The sequence below is a fragment of the Aegilops tauschii genome, chromosome 1 (assembly GCF_002575655.3).
Source record: "Aegilops tauschii subsp. strangulata cultivar AL8/78 chromosome 1, Aet v6.0, whole genome shotgun sequence".
Lineage (NCBI taxonomy): Eukaryota > Viridiplantae > Streptophyta > Magnoliopsida > Poales > Poaceae > Aegilops > Aegilops tauschii.
In genome coordinates, this window is record NC_053035.3 from 302479267 (window position 1) to 302500659 (window position 21393).

The following is a 21393-nucleotide window of genomic DNA, read 5'->3' on the forward strand; positions in this document are numbered from 1 at the left end:
ACCAGCGTCTCTCGAATAGGCCATTCCGTGCTTCACAGATTAAACAGTGGGTATTCACATCTGAACCAATTCCGTTGGGTCTCCCCAATTAAAGAACCTTTGTGCGCTGAACGGTCGTGCCTCTCCGTCTGATTGAGTCGACGGAATCATTCGGAACACAAACACACGGGAGCGTGACTCTATATTATACGGCAACATGCCTTTTAGCGCTTCACGCCCGTGCCTGTGACCCTTAACACTGCCACGAACGTCCACGCCATCGTCAGTGCAAAAGTCATGTCGCTACCTGGTACAGAAACGTAGCTGTAGTCACTTCACGCCCGTGCTTCTAATAAAAGAAGTGCCACACAACTCAGCACAGAGCCGTGGCTTTTAAAAACAAGGAAATTACGCTTTTAAACACCTCGACTCTCGAACCGGCCACTCGCAAAGTAAACATTTAGCATTAACATCTAAACCCATTCTGCTTTGTTTCAACAATAAACTTACGAAACATGACTCCCCGACAGACCCAACCATGCCCTCATGGAATTCATGTCCGTGCCTCTTCTTCTGAACGAGTCAAGAGAATCATTTCTTACGCAAATACAGGCGAACGTGACTCTATATAAAACCACGCCATCTGGAACACCAAGACAAACTAACGTCACTCTACACAATACCACGTCGTGCCTTCCTGGGACCCATGACCGTGCGAAGAATATACCACACCACAGTCTCTCGAATAGGCCATTCTGTGCCTCACAGAGTAAACAGTGGGTGTTCACATCTGAACCAATTCCGGTGGGTCTCCCCAATTAAAGAAAGAACCTGACGGTGTCTTTGTGCGCTGAACGCCCGTGCCTCTCCGTCTGATCGAGTCGACGGAATCATTCGGAACTACGGGAAAGTGACTCTATATTATACGGCAGCATGCCTTTTAGCGCTTCACGCCCGTGCCTGTGACCCTTAACACTGCCACGAACGTCCACGCCATCGTCAGTGCACAAGTCATCGTCCGCGGCTATATTCACTTCACGCCCGTGCTTCTAATAAAAGAAGCGTGACGCAACTCAGTACAGAACCGTGGCTTTCGAACAAAGTAAACAACTAGCGTTAACATCTAAACCCATTCTGCTTTCTTTCCATGATAAACGTACGAACGTGACTATGCGAAAGACGAAACCATGCCCCCATGGGATTCACGTGCGTGCCTATTTTTCTCAACGAGTCAACGGAATCATTCCGAACACAAATAGAGACGAACGTGACTCTATATAAAACCACATCATGAATTTGTGGGATGCAAGCCCGTGTCTGTGACCCGAAACACTGCAACACAGAAAAGCCACGAACGTACAAGCCTTCATCAGTACACAAGTCATTACAATACTAGGTTCACAACCGTGGATGCAGAGACTTCACAGGCCGTGCATCATAAGTAATGGCGCCTAATTACAATGATACTCGAAACCAAAATATATTTTGTTAACAAGGTAGCTGACAGCGAGATTTCACAAGACAAGGTAAGAAACTCCACTCCACTGCTTAACAACACCAGACGCACACAACAGCCAGGGACGCTGCTGTATACCTAGTCCCCACCGACCTTGTTGCTGGTTTGCTCCCGGCGCAGTTCATCAATCTCCTTCTTCAGCGCCTTCATATTCTCGTCATGTCGCTTCACAGCTGCGGCCGATTCCTGCAACGACCGGATGTGCTCTTCAAGGAGATTTCTTGTCTCAGCCATAATTTCTACGATCCTGGCATTCGCCTTCTCCAAATCTTCCTTTGTTTCCTCGCAAAGCTTCTTCCACGCGTAGGTGATCTCCAGCAGCTGCTCGTACGTTTTGTCAGCCTTTGGAATTGAAACCAAAGCATTCATCTCATCGACCAGATTATTGAGAGTAACTAACAAGGACCTCACAGCAGTTGCCGTCGCCGCCCCACTCACCATTCCCTTCTCTCTCGAGCCACAGCTGCTCCCCAATTCTACAACAGGGGAATTCTGTTCAAGACCATGATGCAGACTAACCCTACCTCCAATTGACTGTAAATCAGTATCAGCAAGCCACACCCGCATGAAATTAGGAGTCAGCTGACCACAATAATTCATGTTTCACAAACTAAATCAAAGCAGCCGAAAGAAAGAAAAAACGAATGAAGGAGAAGCAGAAACAGGGTGAACTTACAGACGAGGAACCCTCGCGAGCCGGGATCTCCTCCCGCGACAGGGCACGGCGGTCCGGAGTAGTCTCCTTCTGCCCAGCCATGGCGGAGATGGTCAGTGAATAGATATGAGCAAGAGGAATGGAAGGCCTGGCGGCGGACGAAGGGAGGAGAAGAATGTGGCTAGGGTTTCGAGACTCCGTTCGTCCGCCTTAAATAGCCGGAGCCTAGCCTCGGGTGACGAGCCAGAGCGGCGTCACCGGAGGAGATGCCCGTCGGACCATTAGGTTTCTGGAGCGGCGCCACGTGGCGTTCACTCCCGAATACGAAGAGACGCCCGTCGAACCGTTGGGTTTCCGCGATAAACGCACGAATGTGACTCTTGGTAAAGCATAACCATGCCTCTCCGCGCTGCACGGATGTGCATGCCGTTGCAAACGGTTCAACGGAATCATTTGGAACACGAAAACAACATAACGTGACTCTTCACAATACCATGCCGTCACTTCCTGGGACCCACCACCGTGCAAAGAATACACCACAACAGCTTCTCTCGAACAAGCCATTCCGTGCCTCACCGAGTAAATAGTGAGTGTCCATGTCTGAACCCTTTCCGCTTGGTTTCTGCAATTAAAGAAACGAACGTGACTGTGGGTAAGACCAAACGGTGCCTTTCCACTGGGTTTCCATCTGATCGAGTCAACGGAATTATTCGAAACACAAACACAGACGAGTGTGACTCTATATAATACCACACCATGCCCGTGCCTCTCCCATCTAATCGAGTCCACGCCTCTATCGATTAATATATGAAACATTAAGAAATAAGCGTGACTGTGCTTGTGAAAACAAGGAAACAAGCTTTCAAAAACAGCGTCTCTCACATAGGCCATTCGATGCCTCACAGATTCAACAGTAAGTGTTGGCGTCTCAACCCATTCCGCTGGGTTAAAGAAACGAACGTGACTGTGCGTAATGAAAAGCTATGCCTCTATGGGCTCACCGGCCGTGCCTCTCCTTCTGATCGAGTGGACGGAAGCACTCAGAACAGAAACACAGGGGAGCGTGACTCCATATTATACGGCACCATGCCTCTTAACGCTTCACGCCCGTGCCTGTGACCCTTAACAGTACCACGAACGTCCATGCCATTGTCTGTACACAACTCATGTCGCTGCCTGGTACAGAACCGCGGCTGTATTCACTTCACGCCCGTGCTTCTAATAAAAGAAGCGCGACGCAACTCAGTACAGAACCGTGGCTTTTAAAAACAAGGACCTTACGCTTTTAAACAACTCGACTCTCGAATCGGCCACTCACAAAGTAAACAGCTAGCGTTAACATTTAAGCCCATTCTGCTTTCTTTCCATGATAAACGTACGAACGTGACTATGCGAAAGACGAAACCATGCCCCCATGGGATTCACCTGCGTGCGTGCCTATTTTTTAGAACGAGTCAACGGAATCATTTTGAACACAAATACAGGCGAACGTGACTCGATATAAAACCACACCATGAATTTGTGGGATGCAAGCCCGTGTTCGTGACCCGAAACACTGCAACACACAAAAGCCACGAATGTACACGCCTACATCAGTACGCAAGTCATTATAATACTAGGTTCACAACCGTGGCTGCAGAGACTTCACATCCCGTGCATCATAAGTAACGGCGCTTAATTACAATGATACTCGAAACCAAAATACATTTTGTTAACAAAGTAGCTGACAGCGAAATTTCACAAGACAAGGTAAGAAACTCCACTCCACTGCTTAACAACACCAGATGCACACAACAGCCAGGGACGTTGTTGTATATCTAGTCCCCACCGACCTTATTGTTGGTTTGCTCCCGGCGCAGTTCATCAATCTCCTCCTTCAGCGCCTTCATATTCTCTTCATGTCGCTTTACAGCTGACGTCGATTCCTCCAACGACCGGGTGTGCTCTTCAAGGAGATTGCTCCTCACAGCCATGATTTCTACGATCCTGGCATTGGCCTTCTCCAAATCTTCTCTTGTTTCCTGGTAGAACTGCTGCCACTCGTAGGTGACCTCCAGCAACTCCTTGTATGTTCTGTCAACCTTTGTAATTGACACCAAGACATTCATCCCATTGACCAGGTTAATGAGAGTAGCTCCAACTGACTGTAAATCAGTATCAGCAAGACACACCCGCATCAAATTAGGAGTCAGCTGACCACAATAATTCATGTTTCACAAACTAAATCAAAGCAGCCGAAAGAAAGAAAAAATGAATGAAGGAGAAGCAGAAACAGGGTGAACTTACAGACGAGCAACCCTCGCGAGCCGGGATCTCCTCCCGCGACAGGGCACGGCGGTCCGGAGTAGTCTCCTTCTGCCTAGCCATGGCGGAGATGGTCAGTGAATAGAGATGAGCAAGAGGAATGGAAGGCCTTGCGGCGGACGAAGGGAGGAGTAGAATGTGGCTAGGGTTTCGAGACTACGTCCGTCCGCCTTAAATAGCCGGAGCCTGGCCTCGGGCGACGAGCCAGAGCGGTGTCACCGGAGTAGACGCCCGTCGGACCATTAGGTTTCTGGAGCGGCGCCACGTGGTGTTCACTCCCGAGGTACGAAGAGACGCCCGTCGAACCGTTGGGTTTCTGCGATAAACGCACGAATGTGACTCTTGGTAAATCATAACCATGCCTCTCCGCACTGCACGGATGTGCCTGCCGTTGCGAACGGTTGAACGGAATCATTTGGAACACGAAAACAACATAACGTGACTCTTCACAATACCACGCCGTCACTTCCTGGGACCCACCACCGTGCAAAGAATACACCACAGTAGCTTCTCTCGAACAAGCCATTCCGTGCCTCACCGAGTAAACAGTGAGTGTTCACATCTGAACCCTTTCCGCTGGGTTTCTGCAATTGGAGAAACGAACGTGACTGTGGGTAAGACCAAACGGTGCCTTTCCGCTGGGTTTCCATCTGATCGAGTCAACCTGATTATTCGGAACACAAACACAGACGAGCGTGACTCTATATAATACCACACCATGCCCGTGCCTCTCCATATAATCGAGTCCACGCCTCTATCGAGTAATATACGAAACATCAACAAAGAAGCGTGACTGTGCTTTTGAAAACAAGGAAACAAGCTTTTAAAAACAGCATCTCTCACATAGGCCATTCGGTGCCGCACAGAGTCAACAGTAAGTGTTGGCGTCTCAACCCATTCCGCTGGGTTAAAGAAACGAACGTGACTGTGCGTAATGAAAAGATATGCCTCTATGGGCTCACCGGCTGTGCCTCTCCTTCTAATCGAGTGGACGGAAGCACTCGGAACAGAAACACAGGGGAGCGTGACTCCATATTATACGGCACCATGCCTCTTAGCGCTTCACGCCCGTGCCTGTGACCCTTAACAGTACCACGAACGTCCACGCCATTGTCGGTACACAACTCATGTCGCTGTGTGGTACAGAACCGCGGCTGTATTCACATCACGCCCGTGCTTCTAATAAAAGAAGCGCGACGCAACTCAGTATTAAAACCAGATGCACACAACAGCCAGGGAGGAACGCCAGCTCGTATTAAAACCGTGCCTCGCGTGACTACACTTCCGCGCCTCTTACAGGGGATCATCTCCCAAGAAGGCACGTCTGTAAACACACACACCCACTCCCGTGCCTATCCATGTGAACGAGCAACCGGAATCATATGGACCACAACTACGCACGTGTGGCAAAAATGTGCTCCCCGCGGCCCCACGAAGTGCCCCTGGTTTAAGCACAACCGTGCTCCTACTGCTAACACGCGACATCCATGCCCAGAGCCTACTCATCTACATGTACCAACGAACAAAACAACACGACGACAATGCAACGCATAAATGCCTTACAGATTCATGTAAGTACAAAAGGCCACATGCCCCAACGCAATGAAAAACACGCTTCAAGCTCTCTGCCTACACTCCAGCAACGTTCTTGATCGGCTGGTGGGCGAGTGCATCCTCAATCTGCTTCTTCATCGACTCATGACCTTCCTTCACAGTAGCATACGAATTCTCAACCAGGCTCTTGTACTTGACGAGGACCTCAGCCTTCTCATCCATAAGCTGCTCCGCTTCGCCCGACAGCTTCTGCACCAACGCATGGATCTGCTCATACAGATTCTTCAAGCGGGCGGCCTCCTGATCCTTCTGGTGGAGCTCTTTGAGAAGCTTCTCATTCTCACACAGAGATCGAAATATGAGACCACTGTACTTCTCCACAGAGGCATTGCTCTGCTGCACCAACTTCTCCAGGCGAGCGATGAACTGCTGCTGCTTAATTAGCTCATCGAGCACGTCGTTGCTGGCTAAGGAATTCGGTACTACCATCTTGCCGAGATCGTCTCCATGATGAATGCGCTTGTGGGAGCATTCGCCTCCACGCGAGAGATCGTTCAACACCTGGGCAACGGAGCAGGATATCCCTGCCGCCGCTACAGCGTAGCGGCGGCACCTCTCCCTTCTTTCCGTGGCTTTGGTCCTCGCTGCCTGGTTGCTTGAACACCCAGAACCCCTCTTACCTGCCATGGCGCAAGCAAGGAGCTACCAGCTAGAAAGAGGTGCCTGTCTCTGCAGAATTGTGGACGTGGAGTGTTCCATGAGTAGGCACCTTTTTATAACACATGCACACCGGTCAGACGGTCAAACAGAGTAACCGATGCCTCGAATTCTCACAATCTCTCTTAAATACCTCGAACTCTGCACACCTGTGAAACACAAGTACTATCATTTCGTCTCCCCGTGCATTTGTCTACACTACAACCACTCAACTTCTTTCCAATGGTCCGTATATATTCAATAGAAAACATCTCAAACACAGTTAACTTACTGTGTACGTCTGTCTGTATTCCAGAGAAATTACTGTCGAATTCATACTATTATCCATTGCCATTTTTTGTTGAAATGATATTTATATCAAAATCTTACTATATCTGCGAATTAACTTGCACGCCTCTCCAGGTGACACCTTAGTGAAAACGTCCGTAACACACTTAGGCACGAACGTGACGCTCTCTAATAACAAACAGTGCCACCCTGGAACGCACCACCGCGACTCTCCACAACAATGAGTCACAGTGACTCGCCAGAGAAAATACATGTAACACACGCGTGGACAAACGTGACTCTGGCTAATAAGAAGACTTGCCTCCGCCGGATTCACGTCCATTCCTCTCCAAGAGGACGAGTGAGCGGAATCATTTGGAAATACAAAAGGCATATACCCGTGGTACCGAGACCCTGACCAACACGTTAACATGCTTCCCTTGAGTTCATCTCCATGCCTCTCCAAATGAACTGGCGAGCGGAATCATTTGAAACACAAAGGACCATGAAACGTGACTCTCGCTAATAACAAACAGTGCCTCCCTGGAACGCACCACCGCAACTCTCCACAACAAAGGAACGAGTTGACAAGGAAAACATTTTCCATACACACCGTTAGGAGTGTGCCTGTTGCATTAGTAACACAGTGCCAACTTGGCTTCACTTCCACGCACCTCACAGTAACTCGCCAGAGAAAATTCACCTAACACAAGCGTGGACAAACGTGACTCTGGCTAATAACAAGACTTACCTCCGCCGTTTTCACGTCCATTCCTCTACAAAAGAACGAGTGATTGCAATCATTTGGAAATACCAAAAGCATACACCCATGGTACCGAGACCCTGACCAATCCGTTAACATGCTTCCCTTGAGTTCATGTCCATGCCGTTTCAAATGAACTGGCGAGCAGAATCATTTGAAACACAAAGAACCATGAAACGCGACTCTCGCTAATAACAAACAGTGCCTCCCTGGAACGCACCACCGCAACTCTCCACAACAAAGGAACGAGTTGACAAGGAAAACATTTTCCATACACACCGTCAGGAGTGTGCCTGTTGCATTAGTAACACAGTGCCAACTCGGCTTCACTTCCACGCACCTCACAGTAACTCGCCAGAGAAAATTCATGTAACACAAGCGTGGAAAAACGTGACTCTGGCTAATAACAAGACTTGCCTCCGCCGTTTTCACGTCCATTCCTCTACAAAAGAACGAGTGATTGCAATCATTTGGAAATACCAAAAGCGTACACCCATGGTAATGAGACCCTGACCAACGCATTAACATGCTTCCCTTGAGTTCATGTCTATGCCTCTCCAAAATGAACTGGCGAGCGGAATCATTTGGAACACAAAGAACCATGAACGTAACTCTGAGTAACGCCAAGCCATGCCCCTGTGGATCACACAACAAAACTAAAATAAAAAAAATGCTAACATCCCACCGACTAATAGTTAAGAAGGCAAGTAAAAAACAAGCTCATGGAAGTACACAGAAAGTTGCACCAATCATGATGTCCAAACGGACGGTCGAAGATTCGAGACGCTTCGCTATTTCCATAAGAGGGTGAGCGCTGGTGGCCTCACTTCCATGCGCCTCACCGTGGAACGTCATAGAAAACGTCTGTAACACGCGCAGGCATGAACGTGACTCTGGGTAACACTAAACCATGCCTCCGTGGATGTCACCACACTAAAATAAAAAAACGCTCCCACAGTTGAGCAAGCAAGGAAAAAAACAAGCCCATCGAAGCCCATAGAAAGTTACACCAATCTTGATGTCCAAATGGACGGTCGAAGATTCACGACGGTTCGACCATTTCCCTCTCTCCCTCCACTACTTTCTTCCTTTTGCTTTCGCACCGAAAATCTCGAACACTTCACCAGTTCCCCTCTCTCGAACACCCTCCTCTCTCCTTCTGCCCGCATTGTCCAATCCAGCAGACCAACCAAAAATCCAAATCTCGTTCGCCTCACCCACCAGCCGCCATCCACTTCGAGATACAGACAGTCGGTCGGTGCCCGTGAAAGCATCAAAAACCTCTCGCGGTGGCGGCGGCGATTGACGGCGACGACCCGTGCTCGCGGCGACTGACAAAAACCAGCAGATGGATGCGACGAATCCCTCACAAGCAATCGAAGGTAAAAAAATATTAATCCATTACATTCCTTACCACAGTTCGATCAAAGCGATTTCCCCCCTTTTTGACGGACATGAATCCTAACCGCCACACAAAACCGTGTTTCCAAAAAGTCTGTCTATACTTTTCTAGCAAAATTGAAATAAGATAGACACGCGTGCAATAAGATGCTACCCCTACCCGCCGCATAAATCTGCTCGCAAGATATTTGCCTATAACGTACTGTGCATGCCAGAACTATCTAGGACACCGCTCTAGATTCAAACCATGAGAGCATCCTTAAATTCAAAACCTAGTATTTACAGGAGATTCTATATATCCGTTGATTGTATCTGTTTCAAATTATGTGCCTCTCTCGTATTAACATCCGTGCTCCAATAATAGATCTAGTTGTGTGCTTATAGCGTGAAACAACCTATGCCTCTGCAACAATGCCGTTTTTTTTGTCCACGGGATGCATCTCCTCTTTTTGCTGTGAAATTCAATTATGCTTCTACTGCTGCTAACGCCTGGGCATTTTGATGCAACAAGGAATGGTAATAAGGAAAACAGGGTACCTGCAGAACAGCCTGCCGTGCAGCAAGGTACTATAAAAGGCTCACACAATCCATATAACAAAAACTATGTAGCACCAGCAGTAAGTTAACCACTAACGTCCACACAATCCTGGGAAATTACACTTCGATGAAATTTTTCACACACTATGTGTATTATTATTCATTCGAGAGCATTTTATCTTACCCTCTAAACCTTACAATTATTGCTCCAATTTACAGAATATCATTTGTACTGTATTTTTTCCTATAAAAAAGACTTCCCCTCACTGATATGGACTTGACAGCAGCCATACTGCTCACACCTGACCCTAATTTCTATCACTGATTGGCCAAACCAAGAGTTAGGAGGAAGACTTGATATAACAAGAAAACAATGGATTGATCACCTTTTTATGTCAGGAAATGAAAGAAAAGGGCTATCTTATGAATCTATGTAGATTAAGTTCCAGATTCTTTTTGTGCAGTCGTGGAAGACATAGTTTTAAAACTATATTGTAGCAACCTGACCTCAGACGGTCAAGTCTCTATGCTTAAGTGTCATCCCTGGATCGGTATGCTGACACACACAGTACTCGAGGATTTATAACAGAGGTAAATCACATGTATAAAGTAACGTAAATACTATTACCTCAATCCATATAGCGGAAGTAACAACAAGGTTGTGGATTCCCATCAACACCAACGACAAAGTTGAGTGTAGAAATCGTAACCCTAACTTATCACTTACTCGTCGTAAGATTCCTGCAACATGAGACGTTGCAGCCACAAAGGGTCAGTACATTGAATGTACTGGCAAATTCACACCAGAGGATAAAGATGAATAATAATTATCACTACATGCATATATGGCTGGGGGGAAAAGCTCTATGGTTATACTGTTTTTGCGAAAAGCCAATTTTTCCCTACTGCAAAAGAATACATTTTATTTAACTACAAAGTTTGTTGAAAACGTTGAGAATCGTAAACCCCATCTCAATCCCAATTAAAAAGTAATTTAACAACCCAACAAATTTAATATATAGAGTGATGAGATCAACATGATAATCCAAGAACCAGATACTCAAGATGTCCATAACCAGGGACACGGCTAATCATGATTAGTTTGTACACTCTGCAGAGGTTTGCGCACTTTCCCCACAAGACTCGATCTCCTCCGTTGGATTTCTCGCACTACATGGTGTTTGAGAAACGGATGACCGAGACACAGTCTTTCAGAAGCGTTAGCACCTTACGATGGGTAGACAGTACCACCTACATCCCCTACATCTGCTAGTCTACCACTATAAGAGTTCACACGACTTAATCAACTATGCTAGAGCCCATAATAGCTTGTGGCTGCACACGGAAGTTTCTAGCATGAATAATCTTATGATCCCTTTGAGACTGGGTGGCAGTCCATAGGAGAATCACACGGTACCCCGGGATTTCCAAAAAAAAATACAGGCAATCACTGGATACCCTAGGTGCCTCAATCCACCCAGATGTGTATTAAAGTTGCCACCTTAAGTAAACCATTAATTAACAATACTCACATCTGTCATGAATACACTCACCCAATCCACGTCTACGAGCATAGCATAGCAGTATAAGCAACGTAGAAGTAACTCCCAAGGTTTGAATGCAGGGCAATAGGTTCCTACCTCATCAACTACTTCCCAATACCCACATGTTATCAATCCTACTCATGCAATGTTTGAGGGTTGAATCTAATGCATAAAAACTGGGTATGAAAGGGATATGATCAAAGTGTGAACTTGCCTGTACTGTTGATGAAGATGAATCGCACTCAAAACTCTTGATAGTTCTACTCGTCACACTCCGGTCAATCTATCATAAGCAAGCAATAGTAACCACACATAAGCAACTCAAAAGATCAGAAAGATCAAAGAAAACAATTCGGAAAACATCAAAACCAATGAAATAACTCTTGCAACATAAAACAATTTCTAACTGTACCAAAATTATTTCAATTTGGCCTTATCAGAAAGTTTAGGTCAAGCGCTTCGATTTGCAAAAAGAATCAACTAAATCGGAGTTATAAAACTCAAGTTACGATCAAACGAAGTTTGAATCTAAATCTGTTTGAAACCAAATTTTAAATTTTCAAAAACATGTTTAAGTTGATTATCTGGATAGAGGGGATCATAATGAAGACGTGGACATTGGTTTTTTTGGATTTGGACAAACGAGTAAAAAGTAGTGATCGTTTGAAAATCAGGGACTAATTTGTAAATAAAATTATCACAGATAGGTCCCTGGCCGAAAAGAAAAAGAAAAAGAAAAATCTAACTAACGAACGTTCGCTACACAGACTTAAACGACGAAACCGTTCGTTAGAGAAGCTAACGGGGTGAACGTCGGCTAAATAACTAACCAATCGGTTTTTTTAAAGAAAAACCTAAACTAATAAAATAACGGAAAAACCGAGCGGTTTTATGGGTTTTACCGGCTCAGGTGAACAAATCGACGGCGGCGGCGGTTCCCGGCGAAGTGCAGTGGCGAGGCGGCGGTTTGATCGGGAGGCGGATCCGGGGTCGGCGGCGATGGGCGGAGACGGCGGCGAGCGCTACGCGGGGCGGCGGAAACAGCGGCAGCGGTGGGAGGCGTCGCGGCGGCGCAGGGCAGCAGCGCGGGCGGCGGCGGCTCACGGCTCGGCGGAGGCGGCGCGATGCGAGGAGCGGCGTGGGGCGAGGCGTCGGCGACGGCAGGTGGAGAAGAGGCGTCCGGGGCCCGGGGCCTCGGTATTTAAAGAGGAGGAGCGGCGGCTTGCGTGAGGAAGGGGCGAGGCGGCGGCGGAGTCCAGGCGAGGTACGGGCGCGGCGGCTTGCTTGCTCGGGAGACCCTCCCGAGCTCGGGGACGACGCGCTGGGCCGGCTGGGCCGTGCCCTGACGAACTGGGCCGGCCCGGTCCGGTCGGTCCGAATGTTTTTTTTTAAGTAAATTTTTCCAAACAATCAAAATAATTAAAACAAAATAATTAAAAATATTATATAGGCATATATATCAAAAAAATTTAAAAAAGATATTCTACGACTTGAACATTTTTCTAGAGTCAAATAAAATCCACACAAATTCAAATAAAGCAAAGAGTGCTACTGCTCTAGTAAAATCCAGTAAAAATCATTTTTAAAAATACCAAAATGATTTCAAATTTATTTCTGTCCAATTTTCTGATGTAGGGAATCATGTTACCCTATTTTCCACATATTTTATTTTTGGAGAAAAATAATTGGAATAAAACCCAAATAACTCCAAATTGAAAAATAATTTCAGAAGGACTTTAAATTTGAGTTCTTCGAGACTTCCAACTCATATTTCATATGTTTTGAAGAAGTCATTTTATCTTCTCTCATGAAAATCATTGAGTTGCTTAAAGTTTCTGAATTTGAAATAGTTCCGAATGGAATTCAAATATTTTCAAAAACCCTTTTCATTTATTTAAATGGAAGAAGTCATGTCATCTTCTCTCCAGGGTTTTGTATTTGAAAAGAATTTGAATTCAAGTAGATCAGAAAGCAAAGATGAAAGTTTTGGGAAAGTCATTTTATTCCCTCTCATTCAATTTTCACAAAGTTTCGAATTTCACTCACTTTCAGTCAATCAATCACATAAAAATCAAACAATCAATCAAAGCTATCTATTTAATTATAACATTCCAAAATTTAGAAATTTTGGGATGTTACATATATCCCATTTATTTCGATGTTGCTACGTAATCTTTTTGTTACATAATCATCGTGCAGGTGACGGAGGTGCAGGAGGAGATATTGAAACGATTTTGTCTGAACTTAATAGTGCATATGCAGAACAACCACTCATCTCTCCTGACCCGTCAGAAAAAAGAACGAAGCAGAACATGGACAACGAAGCACCCGAACAAGTGCCAGCACTAGCTTCCAGCACGGAGGGCAACAAAAAGCAAGTGACTAGCAGCGGAAAAGAGAGGCCATCAGAAACCAAGACTGTCGATCCTCCTAGAGCAAAAGACAATAGAGAAAGGACAAAACTCAACTCATCAGCGATGGTGCTACCTTGCAGCAGCAGCAGCAGCCAAGTCCTCTAATGGTGCTCCCGCCAGCAGTTACAGGCGTCGAGAATGAACTAACTAAAGCCAAGAAGAAAAACAAAAGACAACGGTTGGAAGAAGACAAGGATGATGCCAGCAAAGAGTCAGAGCGTTATGCTGCCGACGACGACGATGATGATCTCATTCGTACAGAGGGCGATGATGCCGCAGGGGACAACGGTGGCGCCGCAGAAGATAGCAACGATGATGTAAAACACACTTTCTCTACAGATTTTTGCTACTGCTTTTCACCCATGAAAACCAAACCATCCTCTATAACAAAACCCTCTTTTTCTCAACAGGTAAAGCCAAGACAGAAGCGCACAAAGAGGAGAAAGACAAGTGGAAAAGAATTGGCAGCACCAACGGATGATGAACAGGAGGCAACAAGAAATAAGGACAAATGCGAAATCAAGGCAGGAGCAGCATTTGATCAGGTCAATAGAGCATGGAAATTACTCGAAGAACGTCACCGGCAAGATGTTAGGACAACCGGGTTTGGAAGCATAGAGGAATGCCAAGTAAAGTGCTCCATCTGCAAACCGCTTGTAGCACACATCTACGACAACCTGGACACAGAAAGCATGACAATAACATTCGGTGAAGCTGATCAGCAGAAAGAAATCAAGATTACCAAGGAAGTTATACACAAGGTGTTTGGATACCCAGACGGCACGGAAAAGTCAGCACCAAGGCCAGCGAAGAGCCCAACTTCAATGAGCGAACTGATCACAGAACTTGGCCTCAAGAAAATGGATTTCCATCACGATGATCTGTTTAAAGAACTAGAAAAATTGGTGAAAGTAGATGACGAACAATCGAACAGGAAATCAGTTAAAATATTTTTCCTTATTTTTTTCCACAACGTTATCTGTGGAACAACCTCCCCTACCTTCAGCAAACAAGCCATTATGGTCAAGGACTTGGACTATCCAGAAATGGCAAAGATGGATTTCTGCGAGGTAATCGTCGAAAGTATTAAGGAAGGAGCCAAGATATGGCAGAAGCACAGGTTGCTACCTCAGGAAGAAAAGAACAAAAAGCATCTCAATGGTTTGGCACAGGGGCCAGTAATAATGTACCTCGACTCCATGTTGCTACCAACCGACACAATAGAAATGCGCAAGATTGCAAAGACAATGGACAAGACATCATTACCGCGAGCAAACCACCTAAAAGAGAGTGACCTAAAGAAAATAGCTAGAGCAGACATGAAAAGGGACAGAAAAGCACTACCAGATGACTATGAATTTGGCAAGATAAAGGTATAGCCCTATTGAATATATATGCATTATCCCTTATAAAAACTGTTTCCAGTCTAACCAATACCATTCTGCCGAAACAATGCAGACATGGAAAGGAACAGCAGAGAGGATCTTCTATGCCAGCACAACAACACCTTACAGATGATACCAGCACAACAACAGGAGCACCAGCAGACGACCAAGCTACTACCACCTCCAACCAAGCGCCAGGACGAAGCACATGTCAGCACGAGTGGAAGCAAGGAACCAGTCACAGGCACCAGCACAAGATCATATGAAATATTCGGAAGGATATAAGAAATGTTGAAACAAGTACTCGGCGAAACAAAACAGATACCCAGAATAAAGACCAGAGCTGGACACCAATGCAGCGAACAAGAGGAGGAATTAGATGAAAACATGAAGAACTCAGTGGTGCAACAAACAACGGCCCTGATTGATTCTCTCGGACAACTTAGACAATTTCAAGACATTGTTTGTAGAGTGAGCTTACCAGAAGAGACGACGCTGAAGTTGCAGGATCGAGCAGACGCAGGAGCCACGACTGCACTTGTACATGGCAACCACATGAAAGAAGTCATAGCCGCAGCAGAACCAGGAGGGAGGAGAAAAAGAAAGAAGGAATAACAAGACCAACAAAACAAACATGAAAGGAATAAAAGAATAACAAAATCAAGAACACAGACCTCGAGAATTAGCCAGAGGGAGACAAAAGAACATAACAAGGTGCAAAAAGAGCAAAGCAAGGAGCACGTATCAACCAATACAGCAAGTGCCGAAGGACGGCAAGAACAAGGTAGAAAAGTAGCTGCAGAAGCAGAGAATCAAGATGAGAAACAGGTAAATGAGAACAAATACATCATCCATGTGACTCGAAAGCGATGCTTTCAAACTTGAACTTAAAAAATATGTCTTCGATTCTGTCAGGGACACGGCAACAGAACGCCACCGAAACATAAAGGCCAACAGCAGCATGTCATCAAGAACACCGAGCAAGAGGATGGAAGCAATAGAACAAGCAACCCAACAAAAGATAATGCTCCCTCAAGAGCGTCAACAGGAGCAGTACAAGAGACGAACGGGATCGGAGGCAGCAAAGACGTGAGTATAAAAAATCAGTCTCTTCTTTCTAAAAAGTCTCTTCTCTCTAAACTAGAAACGGTCTTGAGTTAACTGACAAATCTGCAACAAAATATACACTCAGCCAGACAAGTATCATATCGACGCTCCCGCAAACGAGGCACGGGCTGATCTAGCATCGACCGTTAACAGCACGGCAGAAAAACAAGAAGAAAATAACAAAGAAGAGGTAAAATTTCCAAACCCACTTTGCCCAAATACCGTCAACTCATATTGTTTCATCTATCAGGTATTACAAGCACAGCAAAGAGAAGAGGATGCCCATGCAAAACAGAAAGTTGATATAGAAGAGCTTTTCAGCACAAGAGCATTTCAGATGACCGATACAGGGGAGAAAGCCTCAGACACTCCACCTAGTGACACACCCAAGGCTGGTATACAAAGCAAAGAAAAAGTGGACGCACAAACGGATATCCCAACCACCGGCACAAAGGTAAAATTCAACAAGAACCATTTTTCCAAAATTTATAAGAAATGTACTGCCCAGTACAACCTGTCACAGTAATACAAGAATTACAAGCAATGAATCATGCTTTTTCTTTTTCATGAAACGCAGGAAACAAGCAAGGACGGTCATGCTGAAGAACAGCAAGGAGTACAAACAGAACAAACCAAAAAACAAGGGCAAATGGTGACTAAAATGGTACCCAGTACGCCGACCAAAGAGCAGTCTTCACGTGACAAACACAACCGAGAAGACATGCCACCAGCATCAAAGACCAACGAGGTAAAGCTACACGCACCTGCTCCTACAACGTTAAAACAAAAAAGTTATGCATGCACAGATAAAGTCCAAACTTTATTTACATTTTTTTTATTGAACAGAAGAAAGAAACAAATGAAGCAGAAGATGTGCCTCAAGAAGCGATAGAAAGTGTTGCTACCGCTCGACAATGTACAAAAACTCCGAAAGACAAAGAAGAAGTGACAGGCATGGCTGTCGGCGTTCTGGGAACGGGGGTCCCCAGACTTGCCTGCCTGCGGCCCACAGCGTGGCTAAGCCAGCTGGCCATACGGCCCATCTTCATCAACAAGGCATCCAAGACCCTTGTGAGGGTCCAAGCCTCGCGAGGCGGACGACGCAAGACCACCTCTGGAGTAGCCTAGCCATGCAAGCTCACGAGGAGCGGAGATATCAAGGCGGGGCAAACCTCTCGAGGCTCTCGTGACGTGAGCCATGACGAATGACACCAGGCGGGCGCTAGGCGGGCGCCAGCTCATGCAGCGTCCTTATATCCTCTTTGGTGCTAAGGAGGCCAGCGCAGGCGAAGAGTACCGAGGCATCAGGAAAAGGTTGCTATATTGGTGCAACGAGACCAAGACCAGGAGGACGGCAAGACAGAGGTCATCGTGGAGCCCAAGACGGCGTCACCACCAGAGCTTTTCGCAGGCGAAGACCACTTTTGTCAGGATAGCTTGTACTAGCTGTCCCCCTTCAAATTTGCCCGTCGTTGTTGGCTCCCTTCCCGCTCGATATTTGGGAAGAGGACCAGGGCCTATATAAGTAGAGCTAGCCACCATAGTGGAGGCATCTCATCTTAGCTTGATCCAACCCGATCGAGAGCCTACCCTAGCCACAAGAACACCTCAACCTCAGGAGGCTGTTCTTCCCTTGTACTGTTCATCATCAGCCCTAGAGGCAATCCACCACCACCACACTGGAGTAGGGTATTACACCACAACGGTGGCCCGAACCAGTATAAACCTCGTGTCTTTCTGTGTTGCGAGTTCGTCGAGTTCGTCCGTGAGATCTTAGCGAGCTAGGGCGTAGATCGGTAGGAGGGAAAGACTTCGCGCGCACCCCAGTGTTCCAACCTTAAGGGTTTGCCGGAACCCCACATCCGACATTTGGCGCGCCAGGTAGGGGTGCGCCGTAGCTTCCCTTCCATCAGTTCGTCGCTCCGTCGTCTCCATGGCGGACGCTCGCCGTGCTCGAGCTGAGCGTCGGACTGCCCTCACCGGCCGCGTCGCTCAGACGGCTCCCGTCGGCGGGCCACCTCATCGTTCTCCGTCTCCCGCCGCCAACGCTGCCATTGGCCCGGCGGGGAACGAGCAGCAGGCGTCCTCGCTGCATCCTTCGGTGCGGCAGGACGGCCGCACCGCCACTCCATCACTGACCCCTGCCGGTTCTTTGTCTCACGCGCGCCGCGCTCCCATGGAGGCACGGGCCGCGCTCCTCGCGGCGAACGAACTCCTGCGCTACCGCCCCGTCGACGGCCTCTATGTGGAGTGGCTCGACCGCGTCGCCGAGCTCGTCCGTGCCGCAGGGGGCTCCCTGGCGCCGTCCCTCTCTCTACCTCCCCCTCAACCAGCCGCGGGCGACGAGGCTTGTGGCGTGCCTCCAGCACGTCTGCCCCAAGACGGTGCCTTGGCACCAAGGCGCACGGCTCCGCGGCATGATCCACCACACCCAGCACCCGTGCGCGAAGAGAGAACCTGCCAAGAAATCCCGCGGCCGCGAGAAGCTGCACCTGCGCTCCCCGCGCCACCTCGTCAAGACCGCGCACCGCCCGCAGCGGCGCAGCGCGGACCTCGTCAAGACCAAGCTCCACCTTCGAAGAGGGCCCCGGCGACCATGGCTTGCTGCCGCGCCTTCACCCCCGAGCTGCATAGCGTCGCCTGGCCACCGCAAGTTCAAGCCGGGTCTGCCTCCTCGCTACGACGGCACCGCCGACCCCGCGGAGTTCCTGCAGCTCTATGAGCTGAGCATCGAGGCGGCCAACGACGATGAAAAAGTCATGGCGAACTGGTTTCCCATGGCTCTCAAGGATGGAGCCCGCTCCTGGCTCCTGAACCTGCAGCACGGCTCGATCTCCTCTTGGGACGAAATGCGCGACCGCTTCGTCGCCAACTTCCAGGCCACTCGCGACCGCCCGCCAGCTGCGGGTGATCTACGCCGCATCAAGCAGCAACCAGGAGAGACCCTCCAGAAGTACATCCAGCGCTTCAACAACACCCGCCTCAAGATCCCCAAGGTCATGGACGAAGCCATCATCTCCGCGTTCTCAGACGGCGTCCGCGACGTGAAGATGAAGGAAGAGCTCGCCATCCACGAGGAGCTCTGCACCTCTCAGGAGTTGTTCAACCTGGCGACCAAGTGTGCAAGAGTTGAGGAGGGGCGCCTCTCTCTCCTTGAGCTGCCAGCCGTGGGCGCAGAGGAGAAGAAAACCAAGGCCAAGGATGTGAAGCGCAAGGAGGCAGATGTGCTCGCAGCGGAGCCCGACACCAAGCGGGGCAGAGATCAGCCCGAGTCTTCCAAGAACAGCCGACCGTTCTGCGACTTCCACAACCTGAACACCCACAACACCAGCGACTGTCCAGAGCTCAGAGCCATATGAGAAGGACGCTTCGGTCGACGCCCCGAGCAGAGCGACCGGGGCTACGGCCGCGGAGGAGGACGTGGAGGCGGACGCTAGGACGACCATGGCCCGCGCCAGGAGTGGCGCGACCGGCCTCGTGAGGACCGCTGGCAGGACCAACCTCGCGAGGGCGCCTGGAGGGACCCGCCTCGTGAGGATCGTCCCCAGGGCAACACCGGTCTTCCCCCACTGCCGCCACCAAGAAGGAACGACGACCACCACCAGGTCGAGGGGGCTGGGGGCTTCCAGGAGCCGCATGCAATCGCCTCCATCTTGGGCGGCGCCAAGGCCCCAGCCTCTCAGCGCATCTTCAAACAGTTCGCTCGCGAGGTGAACGCGGTGCTCCCCAAGCTCGAGGCCACGCGCCCACTCAAGTGGTCCCAATGTGCCATCACTTTCAACTCGGCAGATCAGCTCAAGTGCGCAGCCACCGCTGGCGCCCTCCCTATGCTGTGTTCCCCAGTCATCAGCAATGTGCAGGTCACCAAGACCCTCATCGACGGCAGCGCAGGGCTCAACGTCCTGTCCGTCGACACGTCGACAACCTCCAAGTGCCATATGAACAGCTCCAGCCCACCAAGCCTTTCTCAGGAGTGACCGACGGTTCCACCACACCGATAGGGCAGGTCCGCCTGCCTGTCACCTTCGGGGAGCGCAAGAACTACCGCACCGAGCTCATCGACTTCGACGTCGCGCACATCCGCCTGCCGTACAATGCCATCCTCGGGTATCCAGCCCTGGCCAAGTTCATGGCAGTCACCCATCACGGCTACAACGTTCTCAAGATGCCAGGAAGCGGAGGAATCATCACGGTCCCGTGTGAAGAGAGGGATGCGGTGTGCTCCCTCGAGCGCGCCTTTCAAGCCGCAGCAATCGACGACCCCGACAGCAGAAGTGAAGGCCCTCTGGAGACCATTCCCAGGAATAAGCAGCTGTGCCACGCAGGACCACAGGAGGATGGCGTCGCGGCAGGAGTCTCATCAGGATCAGCGCCCGTCCCAGGGGCGCCTCCCTCCGTTGCATAGGAAAGCGCGCCCGGCACCCTCCTCGGGCAGGGCTCGGGGGCTCTCTTCTGGAGGGCCTCAGACCTTGCCAACCTCATGAGGGAGGCGCTTGGGCACCACTTGGGAGCGTGCTTCGTGGCACATGTTCCTTAGGAGAGCACGGGGCGAGGAGTGCCCACCACCCAGGAGTTCATCACCAAGACCACCCAGGAACTGCAAGACGCAAGGGCCATGCGCGGCGACCGCCGCTCACGAGGCGCAGCCCCCCATCCCGGCGAGGATGCTGGGCTGCGTGTCTGCATCGACGTCCCAGGGCTCAACAGGGCTGCGTCTCAGGAGCGCTTCTGGCCTTCGCGCGTGGGCCGCTACGAGGGCCCGCCGCACAGCTACGTTCGCATGCCCTTCGGCTTGCCGAGCATGGTGTTGGCCTATCAGCGCAACATGTGGCGTGTCCTGGCGGCTCAGGAGGCCAGGTACCACGCCGTCCTGGAGGAGATGGAGACGGTCTTCAGGGAACCTCCCGAGCCCCCAGAGCCTCCCGAGGCTCAGGGCTTCGGCGACTCATGAGGAGTCATTTCTTCAACGCACGCCTTCAGCTGCACCGACTCTACTTCGTCTATAGAACCAGGTGACATCTTCCAAGCTCGTTTAGCTGGGAGCGCCCCTCGGGCTGCATTATTCCCAGGCCGTGTGGGTCCGTCCCTGTGGCGTGTATCCCTTTTGCTTATGTCTTTAGCTTACCTTGCTGGGGGCGCCCCTCGAGCTGCATCATCCCCAAGCCACTCGGGCCGGACCAGGTGGCATGTATCTTCCTGCATTTATCCAAGTTGAATTGCTCTCCATGCTTGGCCTGCCCACGGCTATCG